Below are 6,000 nucleotides of genomic sequence, written 5' to 3' on the forward strand. Positions count from 1 at the left end.
GGGCCCGGGGGCGGGGCAGGTACTGCTGCTGGCAGGTGGGCGGGGCAGCGGCAGAAGCAGCCAATGAGCGCGCGGCGGGAGGCTGGGGGCGTGGCGGCGCGTGCCGTGGGCGGGGCCAGCGCGTGACGCGGCCGTTGGGCAGCGGCGGCTGCAGGCGGCGGCGGCCCCGGGGCCGCAGCGAGGCGCGCGGCGGGCGGCGGCGGCTGCGGGCGGCGCGAGTCCCGCACGACCGATCCCTGCGCGATCCCCGTGCGGCCAGAGGCGCTCGGGAGTGCGGGAGGCGGCGGCTGGAGGCTGCCCGAGGCGCGAGGGGCCGGCCGGGGCCCCGCGGCCTTGCAGCCGGAGGCTGGGGCCATTGCTGTCTGTTGTGGACAGCGGCCGTTGGGCTGTGCGGGAGCGCGTGGCAGGTGGCGGAGGAGCGCGCGGCCCCGGCGGGCCGGTCCGGCAGGCGGCGGCCCCGCAGCTGCAGCCGCCCGGCCCAGCCCGGCCTGGCGCGGCCCCCCGGGAGCGGTGGCGCCTGGTGCCAGGGAGCTGCGCGCGGCCGCCATGGGGAAGCGGAGCTCGGCCGGCTGCGTGCCGAGGTGAGCGGCCCCGCGGGTGCCGGCCCCGCTGGGCCCCGCTGGGTGCTGCCGTCCCCCGTGGCACCCCCAGAGCCGCCCCCTTGGGGCCGGGTACCCCCCTGCTTTGAGTGCCAGACACCCCGGGTGTCTCTTCCCCCCAGTGCCGCTTCCTGTGGGGGCCGTGTCCCCCCCGCCCTTGAGTGCAGGGTCCCACCAGTCCCCATCTACCCCCACCCCTGGTCCCCGTCACTGTCCACCCTGCCCTGGGGTGCAGGGACCTGCCACTATTGTCCTCCCAGCGTCCCCTCCCCATGTGACACGGCCCCACAAACACACTCGCCTGTCTGCAGACACGGAGAGATGCCTGCGCACAAGTGCGTGTGTGTAAGCGAGCACGGGGACGCGCGTGTGCTCGGGTGTGCACGTGCTCGGACGTGCCCGCGCCTGTGTGTGCGTGTGCGCTGCGCCCGCTCCTGCCAACTCGTGGCAGGGACCCGCGTGGCCCCGGGGCTGCGCGTGAGCCCGGCCATCCGTGCGCGCGGTGCGTGCGAGCTGGCGAGTGTGTGCGCTGCACACGGGAGATGCACCCCAGGCGTGCGAGTCTTCACAGCCACCCGTGCCTCCTGTGACACGTGTGTGCTCATCAGCACACTCGCGTCCTGCGTGTGCAGGACACTTGTTCTCATGCATATGGTCACGTCACCCGTGTGTGAGACACGCTGGTGCTCGTGCACATGCCTGTGACACCTGCTTGCAGCACACACATGTGCTCGTGCGCGCCCTGCCCGAGGTCCCCATCTCTCCTGCTGGGATTATGGGAATGGGCCCAGGCTTCGGGGCCCCGCTCTGTCCGTTGACTGCCCCCCCCATCCTCCCCAGGTTCTTCAGAGCCTTCCTGAAGAGGCTGCGGATTGTGCGCAGAGTGGTCAAGAACCCTGACGCCACCACTGCCGAACCCCAGGTGAGACCCAAGGGGGTCCTGTTGGTGGGAGAGCCGGGACCGAAGGGTTCCTACCCCCGGGGGGGACACCAGGGTATCTGGGGGGCTCAAAGAGGTCTGTGGGGAAGGTGCCGAAGGGGCCCCTGGCACTTGAGGTCTGGGGGGTCCCATCGCTGTCGCAGGGCAGAGCTGGTGGGAGGGGGTACCAATGGGATGGATCATCGGGGCTTTTGGTGAGGGTCCCAGAGCACTGCGGGGTCCAAAGGGCACAAGGGTCCTGTCCCGGGGTGCAGGCAGGGGTTGGGAAATGGTTCCAGGGGCTTCCCAAGACGCCCTATGGTGCAAGAGGGGGATTCCGAGGGGCCTGGAGGGGCCCAGGGGTGCCCCAGGCTGCAGGCAGGAGGGTCCCAAGGGGATTCCAAGGGTGCAACGTGGGTGTCACAAGGAGTTGGGGGGATGGTGTCCCGTGGGTGCCCCAGGGTACCACATGGGGGTTTAAATGGGCCTGGGGAGATCCCAGGATGCAACAAGGGTGTCCCAAGTGGTCTGGGGTGGGAGTGGGGGGTTCAGTGGTTCCCTATGGTGCAATGGGGGGGTCCCAAAGGGTCCAAAGGGACCACGGGTCCTCCAGGGTGCACACAGGGGGTCCCAACAGGTCTTGAGTGGCACAGTGGTACCCCCGAGCATGGGCAGGATGGACCCAAGGGGTCTGGGAGCCCCAAGGATGCCCCAGAGTGCAACAGGGGAGCCACAAAGGGTCTGGTGGGGCCCATGGGTGCCTCAGGGTGTAGGCTGGGGTGTCCCAAGGGATCAGCAGTGTCCCGTGGGTACCCCAGTTTACGATATAGGGATTCCAAGGGATCTGGGGATCCCGTGAGTGTCCCAGGGTCCAACATGGGGGTTCCAAGGGGCCTGGCATAGCCATGGTGCAACATGGGGATCCCAATGGGTAATGGTGGCCTGGGATTCTGGCAGGGGGGTCTCAGTGTGTCTGGGAGGTTCCAAGGGTGCCCAGGGTGCTAGAGTGGGTCCCAATGGGTGTGTGTGGGGCAGGGGGGCAGGTCAAGGGTGCCCAGGATGCAGGCAGGGGGTTATGAGGCATCTGTAGCAGGCGGAGGGTTCCAAAGGTGCCCTGTGGTGCAAGAGGGGAATCCCAAGGGGTTTGTTGGGGTCCCATGAGTGCCGCAAGGTTCAGGCAGGGGGTTCTGATGGGTCTCTGGGCGTTCCATGGGTGCCCCACGGTGCAGAAGGGGAGTCCCAGAGGGTCTGGGTGAGCAAGGGAGTCCCAGGGTACCTGGTGGGGGGTCCCAATGGGTCTGGAGGGCAACAAGGGTGTCTCAGGGTGCAGGCCTGGGAGTGACAAGAGGGCTGCAGGGGGGCAAAGGTGCCTTGTGCTGTAACAGGGGGTCCCAAAGGATCTGGTGGAGTCCCCTATGTGCTCCAGGGTGCAGGCAGTAGGTTGCAAGGGACTGGGGATCCCCAGAGTGTCCTGTGGTGCCACAGGGGGTTGGAAAGGGTCTGGGGGTCCCATGGAGCTCCAGGGGCAGGTGGGAGTACCAAGAAGTCTGGGCAAGACCAAGGGTTCCCCAAGGTGCAATAGGGGGATCCCAGTGGGTCTGTGGGGTTCCCAGGCTGCCCCAGGGTGCAGGTGGGTCCCAAGGCAAATGGGGCTCCAGTGGTTGCCCTGGGGTGCAGACATGGGACTGGAGGGGATCCCATAAGTGCCCTGTGGTGCAGCTGGGTGTTCCAGTGAGTCTGGAGAGCTGCCAGGGGCTCCTGGGGCAGGAGGGAAACTCCATGGAGTGGCTGGGGCTCCAGGGGGAAGGGGGCCCTGCCCCCCTGCACTGCTGGGTGCCTCCTGGTGACACCGAGCCCGGCACAGGGCTCCCCGCGGGTGCTGCGCTCCAAGGAGCTGGAGGGGGCCGTGGGGCCCAGCGCCCCCCCCACGCCGGAGCTGCAGCTGCAGACGGGGCCCGCGGCCCCGCGAGCCCCCGCACAGGTGCCCCCGCGCGCGGCGCCCCTCGCCCTGCGGCCCCCGGCACCCAGTGCCCCTGGGGCGCTGCCACCGGGACCTGCCACCCTGGGGGTCCCAGCACAAGGAGCCCTCGCTGTGGGGCCACCTGCACCACGAGCCCTCCCTGCTGGGTTCCAACCAGCTGGACCCGTCACCTTCGGGCCCTCAACACCAGGGCCCCCCACTCAGGGACACGTCCCACCTGGGCACCTCAACCTCGGGCTCCCAACCCCAGGCCCCTTCATCCCCAAAACATCTGACCATGTGTGTATCGTTATAGAACCCCCACCCACAAGACCTCCCACCCCAGGCCAATGTCCCAGTGAACATTCACCCATGGGAACAAGTCCCCAGGATCCCTCAGCCGCCTGCTCTAAACATCAGGCTGCTTCAGGCCCACGGCTAGGCCCAGGGGACCCTTCATCCATGGGACGGCCCCCCCAGGACCACTTCATACATGGACCCCCATTCCCAGGAGCCCATCGACCCCCACCTATGCAACCCATCACCCGTGGGCCCTGGTACCCAACACCCTTCATTTCTGGACCCCCGCCTCCCGGCCCCTTCCCCCATGGGCTCCCAACTGTGAAACCCTTCACCCATGGGCCCTGCTTCCCTGGGCCCTCCTTCCGTAGTGCCCCCGGCCCTGGACCCTTCACCCATGGGCCCCTGCCCCCAGTAACCATCCCCCGTGGACCCCAGATCCCAGACCCCACAACTTGTATTCCCCAACCTGCAGGACCCAATTCTCACGGGCGCAAAATTCCTGTACCCATCACTAAGGGTCCCCCCCCATCAACACCCTTACCCCGTGGGCCCCCACCTCCCAAATACTTCCCCTGTGGTCCCTGTTTTCCTGAACCCTTCACCCGTGGGCCCCCACCTCCCGGCCCCTTCCCCCAACAACCCCCACCACCAGAAAACATTCCCCATGGGACCTGGTCCCCTGCACCCTTCTCCTATAGGGCCCCATCACCCGGCTCTTTCCCCCATGGGTTCCCACCTCTACATCCCTTTATCCATCCACCCCCACATATGGAACCCAACACCCGTGGTCCCTGGTTCCCTGACCCCTTCATTCATAGACCCCCAACTCTCGAACACGTCGTCCCTGGACCCTTCTTCCCGGCACCCGTCCTCGGAAGGGTCCCCTCCCCTGAACCCTTCACCCGAAGGCCCCAACCTGCAGGATGCTTTACCCGAAGACCCTGTTCCCCTCGACCCTTCATTCGTGCACCCCCACCTCCCGGCCCCTTTCCCCATAGGCTCCCAACTGTCAAACCCTTCTCCTGTGGGTCCTGCTTCCCTGGGTCCTCCTTCCCTAGTGCCCCCTGCCCTGGACCCTTCACCCGTGGGCCCCCACCCCCAGTAACGATCCCCCGTGGACCCCAGACCCCAGACCCCACAACTTGTATTCCCCCACCTGCAGGACCCAATTCTCACGGGCGCAAAACTCCTGTACCCATCACTAAGGGTCCCCCCCCATCAGCCCCCTTACCCCGTGGGCCCCCACCTCCCAAATACTTCCCCTGTGGGCCCCGTTTCCCTGAACCCATGACCCGTGGTCCCTGGTTCCCTGACCCCTTCATTCATAGACCCCCAACTCTCGAACATGTCGTCCCTGGACCCTTCTTCCCTGCACCCGTCCTCGGAAGGGTCCCCTCCCCTGAACCCTTCACCCGTGGGCCTCCACCTCCCGGCCCCTTCCCCCATCAACCCCCACCTCCTGAGCCCTTTCCCCATGGGCCCCGATCCCCTGCACGCTTCTCCCATAGGGCCCCATCACCTGGACCCTTCCCCCATGGGCTCCCACCTCCACGTCCCTTTATCCATCGACCCCCACCTATGGAGCCCGTCACCCCTGGGTCCCGGTTCCCAGAACCCTTCATTCGTAGACCCCCGCCTCCTGAAGCCTTCACCCCTGGGTCCCGGTTCCCAGAACCCTTCATTCGTAGAAACCCACCTCCTGAAGCCTTCACCCCTGGGCCCCGGTTCCCAGAACCCTTCATTTGTAGACCCCCGCCTCCTGAAGCCTTCACCCCTGGGCCCCGGTTCCCTGAGCCCTTCCAAAGGGCCCAAACCTCTGGACCCTTCCCCCATGGGCCCCAACCTCGTGGATACAGCACACGAAGACCCCAGGCCCCTCCACCTTTTATTCATAGGGCCCCAGGCCCTGAACACTTCATCCATGGGCCCCCATCCCCTGGGTCCTTCATCCATAGGTCCCCCTACCCTGGGCCCTTCGCTCATGGACCTTCACATCCCGAACACTTTGCCCGTGGACCCCACTTCCCTAGACCCTTTACCCGTGGACCCCGCTTCCCTAGACCCTCTACCCATGGGCCGCGCTTCCCTGGACCCTTTATCCGTGGGCCCTGCTTCCCTGGACCATTTATTCCTGGGCCCCGCTTCCCTAGACCCTTTACCCATGGGCCCTGTTTCCCTGGACCCTTTATCCGCGGGCCCCGCTTCCCTGGACCCTTCCC

The sequence above is a fragment of the Tinamus guttatus genome, unplaced genomic scaffold (genome assembly GCF_059628265.1).
Source record: "Tinamus guttatus ecotype Peru unplaced genomic scaffold, ASM5962826v1 Tinamus_guttatus_pri_ptg000783l, whole genome shotgun sequence".
Taxonomy (NCBI): domain Eukaryota; kingdom Metazoa; phylum Chordata; class Aves; order Tinamiformes; family Tinamidae; genus Tinamus; species Tinamus guttatus.